Genomic DNA, 12455 nt, shown 5'->3' on the forward strand with positions numbered 1-12455 from the left:
GAGCATTTGTCCAGTTATCAAGCAGATGCCTTGTTTATCTGTATTTGGTTGTTAGGTTGTTTTTTAGCATTTTTCCAGTTTTCAAGTAGATGCCTTGTTTATCTGTATTTGCTTGTTAGGTTGGTTGTAGTGAGCATTTGTCCAGTTTTCAAGCATATGCCCTATTATCTGTATTTGCTTGTTAGGTTGGTTGCAGTGAGACTCTGTCCAGTTTTCAATGGCTATATTTGGTTGTTATACTAATCATTTATGCCTTGTTTATTTCAGTCATTCACAATCTGTTGTTCATTATGTCCAAGTCGGAACTGTTCCGCTCGACTGCATCAATACCAGTTTGAAAGGCTATATTTGGTTCCAGTTATGCCTGGTGTAGTTAACACATGCCCTTTATTGCAGTTTTACACATTTATCCAGTGTAATGTTTAAGAAATACTTACGTTCTATTCATTTTCATCAATACCAGTTTGAATTGCATTACTTGATAGCTGTTAAGCCTGCTGTCGGTAACATTGCCTTCCATTTTATATATGCTTTAATAGCATGCTAAAACCAACACATTCAAGCTATCATTTGGAGATGATGTTGTTTAACTTTGATATATTTGTTTGATGTTAAGGTTGTTGTACTTATCATGCCTTTCCACTACTTATGCAGGACAACAACAGGAGTGGCCACCATTTTCCGCCGAGGTTAGCTTCATCCCTCGGCTTGTACTCCCCTGGTTGTTCCATAATGTAGTGCATATAGATCTAGGCCTAGACACTTGTTAGCTTCTAATATTGACTTGTTGCTTGTAGGTACATATGCCCTTGTCAAGGATCCACGCATCGTCCCTTTTTGCGTATGGAGCAATGAGATATTCATGAACAAGCATCAAGTGAGGAAACTGATAAGGATTATTAGCAAAATATGTGAATGGTGGCAAGCAAATTATTTTTTTATGCTCTATCCAATACAATAGTGAGCTGTAGGCTGGTAACTACAAACTCTGCAGGCTTCTCTTTTTACTGCCCATAATGAGTTGTTAGACAACAATGTTTGAATATTTTTCGTTCGTAGTGGTTCCCGAAGCAGTTCACTCAAGATTACCTCACAAAGTACATGATTGGTGGACACACAATGAAGGTTAAAGTATTTCATACAGACTAGAGCATCGAGAAGTCGTAATGAAGATAGTGAAGGATGGACGGGCAACCATGACAAGGGGTTGGCCTAAAGTCGTGCGTGCATTACGCATGGAGGAGGGCACAATATGGGCATTCCGCTTCACCTTCTCCAGCAACCAGAATGTCTTTCGCCTCTCTCTTTACAGTCTTTAGTACAACCGTGGTTCATCATTCTTTACTTGGTGCTTATGTAGTTCTTCAGTATATGTACATGTGCATCAAATTATGCATTCATGGTTGAACCTATATTTGTAATAAACATGGTTGGATATGAAATAAGTGATTGCCGACTATCAAATTCAAAACATATGATTTTTAAATTAGGGATTAGTTAGGGATTACACTACACACGGTTGGCGTTAGCGAAACGTCTGCGATAGACGTGGAGATCAGACATGTTTCTAGGATCTGCTACGTGTGCGATCAATCTCCACTGCACACACGATCCGTCAAGAAAAAAGTGTGCGATCAATCTCCACTACACACACGATCAGCCAAGAAAAAACGTGTGTGATTAACAACAACATTGCACATAGTTATTTCTTATTAAATGTTTGCGATAGTCACCTTATCATACACACTTTGAAATTATGGACTGTTTGTGATGTTGTGCGCATTGCAAATGTTTGGTCATAGAAGAACGCGTGCGATAGGTACTTCTTGGATTAACTGTGTGGGATGTACATACTAATGGAAACGTATTCCTTAGATGGACTGTGTGGAATGTACATACGAATGGAAATGTTTAGCGGTGACTGACTGTGTGGGATGTACTTATGACTGGAAACGATTTTGCCTGTATAATTGTATTTTTTAGCACTACTATACATATAACCGTATTTGAGCGCTCGCCGGTCGCACACGACCTCATTTTGTAGAGCGTCTGTGCCAGGAGGGCATATCCCCGATAGTTTCTGGGTCGTGTGGAAATGACCCCCCTATCGCAGTCACTCACTTGGCGACGGTTCCGAACGCCATCGCGGAAAGGGGTTAAAAACCATTTGTGTAGCACCAACGCATACCAGTGCTATCTGCCACTGATACGACTCTACGTACACCGAACGTTTGCTTCCAACTAGAAACGAGAAATAAAATTACATCATGGGTATGAAGAGGATAACTTTGCATGATATAGGACAGCTAAAATATAAAAGTAGATGCCATTATCATAAAGTTAGAATATATTACTATATATTATAAATAGCGAGTGTGGAATAATGATGGGTCAGTGTGCGGAATTGTCCTAGGCAATTGTTAACAAGATCGGTAATCATTATTGCAATTTTATATGAGGGAGAGGCATAAGCTAACATACTTTCTCAACTTGGATCATATGCACTTATGATTGGAACTCTAGCAAGCATCCGCAACTACTAAAGATCATTAAGGTAAAACCCAACCATAGCATTAACCATCAAGTCCCCTTTATCCCATACGCAACAACCCCCTCACTCGGGTTTATGCTTCTGTCACTCTAGCAATCCACTATAAGCGAATCATGAATGTATTGCAACACCCTACAATGGGAATCCCTCACGTGTGCGCGGCACGAAAGGCACCATAGGACAGCACCAAAATAAAACATACAACTCCAACCAATCTAGATCATCAATTAACCCGAAGACAAAGGAAATGTACTCAAAACATCATAGGATGGCAACACATCATTGGATCATAAATGTGGCATAAAGCACCATGTTCAAGTAGGTGATTACAGCGGGGTGCAAGAGAGTGGACCGCGTAAAAGAGATGAAGATGGTGATGTTGATGAAGACGATCGCCACGGCGATGATTCCCCTCCCGATGGCACTCCAATGCTACTGAGAGAGAGGAGGAGAGGTTCTCCCCCTTGTGATTCCTCCTCCATGGCCCCCCTGGATGAGGAGAGGTTCTCCCTCTGGTCCTTGGCCTCCATGGCGATGATGGCCCCTCCAGGATCCTCCTCCATGGCCTCCAGTGATGATGGCCCCCTCCGGCAGGGTGCTGGGGAGGGCCTAGATTTATTTCTCGTGGTTCTGGAGGCTTGCGGCGATTGAACTTCCGATCTAGGTCTCATTCTGGAGTTTCCTCAATTTATAGGAGTGTTTGGTGTCGGGGAAAAGTCAAGGGGGCCCATAGGGAATCCAAAAGATAGGGGGGCGCCCTAGGGGGGCACCCTCCACCCTTGTGGTGGCCTCGGGACTCCCCTCCGGTAGCTTTTCGTTCCAGTATTTTTTATATTTCCCAAAAATATTATCCGTTGATTTTCAGCGCGTTCCGAGAACTTTTATTTCTGCCCAAAAACAACACCATGGTAGTTGTGCTGAAAACAACGTCAATCTGGGTTAGTTCTAATCAAATCATACCAAAACCATGTAAAAAATATTGTAAACATGGCATGAATACTTCATAAATTATAGATACGTTGGAGACATATCAGCATCCCCAAGCTTAATTCCTGCTCGTCCTCGAGTAGGTAAATGCTAAAAGAAATAATTTATGAAGTGTGAATGATAGCAAGTGCACAAGTTTGATCAATGATAACTTCAATCACTTTTTCTAGCATCATTATATATCATAACAATAGGTTAACTCATAAAACTTCTCATGATCAGTTAACAAGCTATTCAAATGTTAAAGTATAGATCATAAACTTTCTTGAAAACTAACAAACTATGTTCTTAGTCATCAAACAATTGCAATTCATCTTATTTTCAGGAAGGGTCTATGTAAGAGCTTTGATTTAGCAAACTCCACATACTCAACTATCATTTAGTCTTTCACAATTTGTAACACTCACATGATATTTATGGGTTCAAAGTTTTAGTCGGACATAGAGAAAGATAGGGGCCTATAGTTTTGCCTCCCAACATTTTACCTCAAGGGTAATGTCAACAATAATACTTTATGAAAACCTACATCCGAGTGGATATATATATCCAGATCTCTCCAACACATAGTGCTTGCCAAAGGAAAAGTGTAAAAAGGAAAGGTGATGATCACCATGACTCTTGTATAAGGGTAGAAGATAAAAGTAAAAGATAGGCCCTTCGCAGAGGGAAACAGAGGTTGTCATGCACTTTTATGGTTGGATGCACAAAATCTTAATGCAAAAGAACATCACTTTATATTGCCGCTTGTGATAAAGACCTTTATTATGCAGTCCATCGCTTTTATTTCTTCCATATCACAAGTTTGTATAAAGCTTATTTTATTCACACTAATAGATCATACATATTTAGAGAGCAATTTTTATTGCTTGCACCAATGACAACTTACTTAAAGGATCTTACTCAATCTATAGGTAGGTATGGTGGACTCTCATGGAAAAAATGGTTTAAGGGATGTTTGTAAGCACAAGTAGTATCTCTACTTGGTGCAAAGAATTTGGCGAGCATGAGAGGGAAAGGCAAGCTCAACATGTTGGAGGATCCATGACAATATAACTTCTATTCGGATATAAGAAAACATAACCTATTATGTTGTCTTCCTTGTCCAACATCAACTTTTTAGCATGTCATATTTTAATGAGTGCTCAAAATTACAAAATATGTCCAAGATAGTATATTTATATGTGAAATCTCTCTTCCTTCAATAATCTTTCATGAATTGCTCAAGTGACCAATACTGTGTTTGCTAACTTTCAATAAATTTAACCACCTATACTTATTATGTGTGAAGTCATTACTCCCCATGGTATAAGCATATGAAACATATATAATTTCATATTTATGATATTCAACTCATTCAACCATTTACTCATAGGATATAAGTGAAGCACGTGAGTAAATGACAAACTACTCAAAAAAGATATAAGTGAAGGACAATGAGTAGTCAAATAATTAACCCTCCATGGGAGGACTCTCTCTCATTGAAGATTTCAGATCCAATGATTTTATTCAAACAACAAGTAAAATGAAAATACGCTCCAAGCAAAACACATATCATATGACGAATAAAAATATAGCTTCGAGTAAGGTATACCGATGGTTTTGAAGACGAAAGAGGGGATGCCTTCCGGGCATCCCCAAGTTTAGGCGCTTGAGTCTTCCTTGAATATTACCTTGGGGTGCCTTGGGAATCCCCAAGCTTAGGGTCTTTCCACTCCTTATTCTCCTCATATCGATATCTCACCCAAAACTTGAAAACTTCAATCACACAAAACTTAACAGAACTTCGTGAGGTGGGTTAGTATGATGAAGAGCAAATCATGCACTTTTGTACTGTCAAGACAAGATTCATAATTTTTCATAGACAATTCCTACTGTACCGTATCATTTCTACAATTTATATTGAGCAATATGAGCCATAGAAACTAGAAAACAAGCAAACTATGCATTGAAAACAGAACCTGCCAGAAACAGAATAGTCTGTAATGATCTGAACAGAAACCATACTTTTGCTACTCCAAAAATTCTTAAAAATTCGGAGAACCTAGGCAATTTGTATATCAGTATTATGTAAAAATTTCATATCAAAATCACGCTTATGTGATTTTTGAAAATTCTGGCAATGAGTGCATAAGTTTCTGTCTATCACCGTAAGCCATCCCAAAGGTCTTACTTGGCACTTTATTGAAACAAAAAGCTATAAAACATGATTAATACAGTAGCTTAATCATGTGAATGCACAAAAACAGTAAGGGTAAATATTGGGTTGTCTCCCAACAAGCGCTTTTCTTTAATACCTTTCTAGCTAGGCATGATGATTTCAATGATGCTCATGTGAAAGATAAGAATGAAAACATAGCGGGAGCATCATGAAGCATATGACTAGCACATTTAAGTCAAACCCACTTATTATGCATAGTGATTTTGTGAGCAAACAATTTATGGGAAAAAGAATCAACTAGCATAGGAAGTCAAAACAAGCATAACTTCAAAACTTTAAGCACATAGAGAGGAAACTAGATTTATTGCAATTCCAACAAGCATACATTCCTCCCTCATAATAATTTTCAGTAGCATCATGAATGAATTCAACAATAAAACCATCACATAAAGCATTCTTTTCATGATCTACAAGAATAGAAATTTTACTACTCTCCACATAAGCAAAATTCTTCTCATTCGGAATAGTGGGAGCAAACTCAACAAAATAACTATCATGTGAGGCATAATCCAATTGAAAATTAAAATCATGATGGCAAGTTTCATGGTTAACATTATCTATAATACTTAAATAGTTCATCCCCACTATCCTATTTCTCTTGGCATGCAAGCTATCCACCTCAGCAAGCCTCTAATTGGTCCACGCCATCCATTCATTTTCATGTGTTCTCCTTCGTCCACGTCATCTCAAATTACCATTTCAACATGCAGCCCTACACCCCAGCTGGAACACTAACTGAACAATATTTGTTCCGTTTCAGCGTTCAGTTTCTGTTCAAGTGTTTGGTTTCAGTTACGTACATTCTGACCAGGTCACAGTAAATGAGCAACCCATTACTTGGGCGGTTGAGCCCACATGCAACCCATAATGTCAAACACAAGAACGTCTCCAATTCCAGTTTGCTTCGCCTCATCTTACCCTTTCAGTTTCCTCCTCCTGCCGCTGATTCCAGAATTTTCTATGTGTGCCTCCCGTTCACATTTCGGCTCCTCTTCCAACTTCGCAACCCAGCCCTTAAAATCAGCACCTAACGTCTAGTCGTATCTTCAGAGCTAAAGTATATCTGCCACCTTGCCTCACCCTACATAGACGCTGCTTCTCCCGGATAGAGGCACGGCAATCTAGAGTCTCAGATCAGCCTTAGTGTCGCCTAGATCGACGACATGGTCGCTTATGAAGCCTATCATGGATCAGCAACTCATATCATGGATTGTCTTTCCACGGCATGGCATAGATCAAATCCTTCCCTGTATATTGTTGTACCGCACCAACATGCCAAGGTAGCCTCCAAAATCGTCTTATCTATACCGTTCAATTGTTTGTAGAGTGAGAAATTCTGAAATACATGTACGACATTTATTTTTATCCGATGCATGCTGTGTGTTTTATGAAATGTTTAGTAACTCTGCTTGATGCTAATTTAAGTTGGCTTCTGTAGCTGATGGTTCACTTGAAAGTAAGTCAATCTGTGCATGCTCCTTGGTCCTTCAAAGTCACACGCATAAAGGTAATTCTAAATTATGTATGCTGATATTTTCTAGAACCATTCTTATTTGCTACTCCCTCTAATCCGAAATAAGTGTCTCAGTATTTACGATTTTGGATTGGAGAGAATACTATTTTACTATTGGTTTAGTGATCTCATCCGGTCATCCCTAGCCTCTTTTGGATATTGTCACGCTTGACAATGCAAAGCAGTTTGAAAGCTTTTGAAAGCACATAGGATTACCAATATTTTTTTAACAACGCATACAATTATTTCTCAAGGCCGCTAAATCAAAATTACAAGCAATTATGTTCCTGGTATGTCACTCCAATTCCCAAATCTCCACTTTATCTCTGAAGTTATGTTTATTTTGGACGTTTTGCTCGTTTATGTATTTTCTGCTCAAATATGCTAATTCATTTTCTCTTGCAGTTTGGCATGTATGGTTAAGATTCCATGTGTATCAGTGCAGTGTTCAGTTCCAAAGTAAGAAACACAAAAGTATTCTTGATATCTTTCTAGCAGGTACGAGTGATCAACTTCGACGAGATGTTTATCTGTTGTTGCTTGTAGTATGTAAATTTCAATGTTAAGTAGGTAATAATTTTTGCTTTCTATTGCGTGCAGCAACGGTTCCCTGACATCGCGCTTTTGCCGCTGCGTTGCATAAGTTGGTGACTCCATATACAGGGCCAGGAATCACTTCATGTTCACGGGTTTCATGTTTATTTTCTTTGGATCTGTTTGGGTTACTCCACTAGAATTTCCGAACTGTTGCATAACATAAACTCAATTATAAGCACATCAAGAGGTTGAGATGATCTCCTTTTGTTTTCTGACATTAGTAGTGGGTAAGAAAATTTGTATCTATCAGCTCAACATTTTTTCTACATCATACATATGTTACTTCCAAATGATAATCTCCTTAAAAAAAACTTACGAATGATAACTCATTTGCAATTTTATTTTCCATGCCAGCCGTGCATCGGTGGATCTAAGAGCTCACAGAGCTTAACTATTTCCCCCTAAAAATAGCGGTCTCAGCTAAAAATATCACGAACCAGCCATTCACTTGGCCTTTTTTATGCAATGCATATCTAAGTTTAGGAGCTTTCCAGAGATATTTTATTGTTATTGCTAAGTTTATTTTAAACATATTTCCGCAGCAACGCGTGGGGTATCATCTAGTTCTTTATAACATAGATGTCATCACAATAATCATCATAGATAGCAACTTTGCTCTCATAAACAATTGGAATCTCTTTCAAAATAGTGGAATCATTACTAAATAAAGTCAAGATCTCTCAAAATACACTTTCATAATTATCACAATAAGATTCAACACCCTCCAAAATAGTGGGATCATTACTTCCTAAAGTTGACACTCTTCCAAACCCACTTTCAATGATAGTCTTATTCATACTCCAAAAGATATAAGTGAAGTTCATGGAGCATTCTAAGATTAACCAACATCCAAGCTCAAAATATATAAGTGAAGCACACTAAGCATTTTATAAATCCGTACTCAAATGATTTAAGTGAAGCACAAAGAGCATTCTATAAACACATACTCAAAAGATTTAAGTGAAGCACAAATAGAATTCTACAAATCAATGAAGGGCTATCTCATACTAGCATGGATCATAAATAAAAATAAAAACACAAAGGACACATATCATGTGAACATAACAAATTAAAATCGAGGTATACCAATAATTGTTGAAGAAGAAAGATGGGATGCCAACCGGGGCATCCCCAAGCATAGATGCTTGAGTGTCCTTGAAATATTTACTTGGAGTGCCTTAGGCATCCCCAAGCTTGAACTCTTGCCTCTCTTTATTCTTCTCATATCGGTAACTCCTCGTTCTTCGAACACTTCATCCACACAAAACTTAACAAAAAACTTTGTGACATCTGTTAGTATAATAAAGCAAATCGCTACCTTTAGGTACTGTTGTAAACTCATTCCAATTTCATATTAGAATTATATCTATTGTATTCCAACTTCAACATGGTTCATACCCCCCAATACAACCCATAGGTTCATCAAAATAAGTGAACAACACATAGAAAACATAATCTGCCAAAACAGGACAATTTGTAGTAATTTGGAAACTTCATATACTTCTGTAACTCAAAAAATTCAAAATAATTAGGACAATTTAAAAAAATTGTATAGAAGTACTGTGCAAAACGTTCCAGAAGCGTTTGACATACCAGTAAAAAATTTAAATCCACGCACTACAACCAAAGTTCCTGTTTTTGCACCAAACATAGCACACAAGCAATCTAGACTTCCTAAAACCAAATCTTGGCATGTTATTTTTATAATACAATGGATATATACAAGGGGGTAATTATTTTTGAGAAACTTCCATGAAAAATTCTACATTGTTTCCATGAGCATGAACACAAGTGTTCAAGGTCGAACCTCACTTCTCCAATGCATAACCTTCCAATCACTTCTCTTATTGAAAAAGTTTTTAGGCATAAGAGGCAAGTAGTTTTTTTTTGTATTTTAGTTTTTTAATTTTTTTATGGTTCACCCATAACTAAGAAAAACAAAAAGGGAAAACAAAAAATACTTAGTGAAGAAAGCAAACAAGCATACACGGAAATATCAACCCCACGCTATTGCTCCCCGGCAACGGCGGCAGAAAAGAGCTTGATAATCCCCAAGTGTAGGGAATCATCGTAGAAATTTCCAAACATGGAAGTGATAAGTATGGAGCGTCGAACCCATAAGGAGCTTAAGGTAAGATCAATATTCTCTCAAGTCCTATCTGCCACTGATACGACTCTATGTACACCGAACGTTTACTTCCAACTAGAAACGAGAAATAAAACTATGTTGAGGGTATGAAGAGGATAACTTTGCATGATATCGGAGAACTAAAATATAAAAGTAGGTGATGTTATCATAAAGTTAGAATATATTACTATATATTATAAATAGCGAGCGTGGAATAATGATGGGTCGGTGTGCGGAATTGTCCTAGGCAATTCTTAACAAGATCGGTAATCATGATTGCAATTCTATATGAGGGAGAGGAATAAGCTAACATACTTTCCCTACATGGATCATATGCACTTATGATTGGAACTCTAGCAAGCATCCACAACTACTAATGATCATTAAGGTAAAACTCAACCATATCACTAAAGCATCAAGTCCCCTTTATCCCATACGCAACAACCCCCTTACTCGGGTTTAAGCTTCTGTCACTCTAGAAACCCACTATAAGCGAATCATGAACGTATTGCAACACCCTACAATGGGAATCCCTTATGTGTGCGCGAGACAGAAGGCACCATAGGACAACACCAAAATAAAACATACAACTCAAACCAATCTAGATCAACAATCAACCCGAAGACAAAGGAAATCTACTCAAAACATCATAGGATGGCAACACATCATTGGATCATAATATGTGGCATAAAACACCATGTTCAAGTAGGTGATTACAGCGGGGTGCGGGAGAGTGGACCACGTAAAAGAGATGAGGATGGTTATGATGATGGTGATGTTGATGAAGACGATCACCGCGGCGATGATTCCCCTCCTGATGGCACTCCGACACCACCTAGAGAGAGGAGGAGAGGTTCTCCCCTTGTTCTTCCTCCTCCATGGCCTCCCCCTGGATGGGGAGAGGTTATCCCTCTGGTCCTTGGCCTCCATGGCGATGATGGCCCCTTTGGATCCTCCTCCATGGCCTCTGGTGATGATGGCCCCCTCCAACAGGGTGCCGAGGAGGGCCTAGATTGGTTTCTCGTGGTTCTGGAGGCTTGCGACAGCGGAACTTCTGATCTAGGTCTCGTTTTGGAGTTTCCTCAATTTATAGGAGTGTTTGGCGTCGAGGACAAGTCAAGGGGGCCCAAGGGGAGTCCACAAGATAGGGGGCACACCCTAGGGGGCGACCTCCACCCTTGTGGTGCCCTCGGGACTCCCCTTCGGTAGCTTTTCGTTCCAGTATTTTTAATATTTCCCAAAAATATTCTCCTTTGATTTTCAGCGCATTCTGAGAACTTTTATTTCTGCACAAAAACAACACCACGGTAGTTTTGCTGAAAACAGCATCAGTCCGGGTTAGTTCTACAAATCATACCAAAATCATGTAAAAAATATTGTAAACATGGCATGAATACTTCATAAATTATAGATACGCTGGAGATGTATCAGTTTCTATTGTGATAATAGTGGTGTCGTTTCTCAAGCAAAGGAACTAAGATCACACATGAAGACCAAACATATTGAACGCGGGTATCACATTGTCTGAAAATATGTTGAGAAGAGCTATGTAAAGATTCTCAAGATTCACATGGATTTGAATGTGTTAAACCCGATGATGAAGGCTCTACCACAAGCAAAACATGAGCAACACCAGATAGCCATAGGTGCTAAAGAGACTATGTAAACTACATTATTGACTCTAGTGCAAGTCGGAGACTATTGGAAATGTGCCCTAGAGGCAATACTATTTGTATTATTATATTTCCATATTAATAATTAAGAGTTTATATTCTATGCTATAACTGCTATGATCCTGGAATATGCAATTCAGTGCAACACTCATCTGCACGTGTCGAATGATAAATGGTGAATAAAAGGTTCCTAGTCTCGCCACTAAGACTAGCTCAAGTGTTATTGGTGATCACGTTTTCTAGATATTAGGATATCATTAAGTGTAATGATGATCCTAAAACAAAATTAAGATTATGATGTTGAAAGAACGATCATATTGAATTGACTCAATCTTGTTTGTTATGAATTGAGTTAATATTGTTGTAATCAATTGTAATAACATGAAGTGTTAATGCGTGACTTTGCTCCTTAGACAATGAGAGTATCATAGTCATTTCTTACCATACGGTGGGCTTTGGGGTTGCTAAAATATCACATATAACATGGTGATCATGACGACAACTTACATGTTCATCGGAAAGTTTGTCAATGGACTAGATAGCTCGAGAGTGGGATTTGCTCCTCCAACGATGGAGAGATATTCTTAGGGTCGTCTCGGTGTGAGGGAATGAATCATCGTCTAGCCATACACACATGACTTCATCATGGGGATGCCAGAACACAATAACGAGAAAGAAGAACAAAACCAATGACGAGGATTTTTGTATATTGAGCACAGTAATGACTCGGGAGGATTTTGATGTATCCCAGGTTTTGTGAAGTATCGCGAAGCAAAGGGAACATACAT

This window comes from Triticum dicoccoides, chromosome 5B (genome assembly GCF_002162155.2).
Source record: "Triticum dicoccoides isolate Atlit2015 ecotype Zavitan chromosome 5B, WEW_v2.0, whole genome shotgun sequence".
Classification (NCBI taxonomy): domain Eukaryota; kingdom Viridiplantae; phylum Streptophyta; class Magnoliopsida; order Poales; family Poaceae; genus Triticum; species Triticum dicoccoides.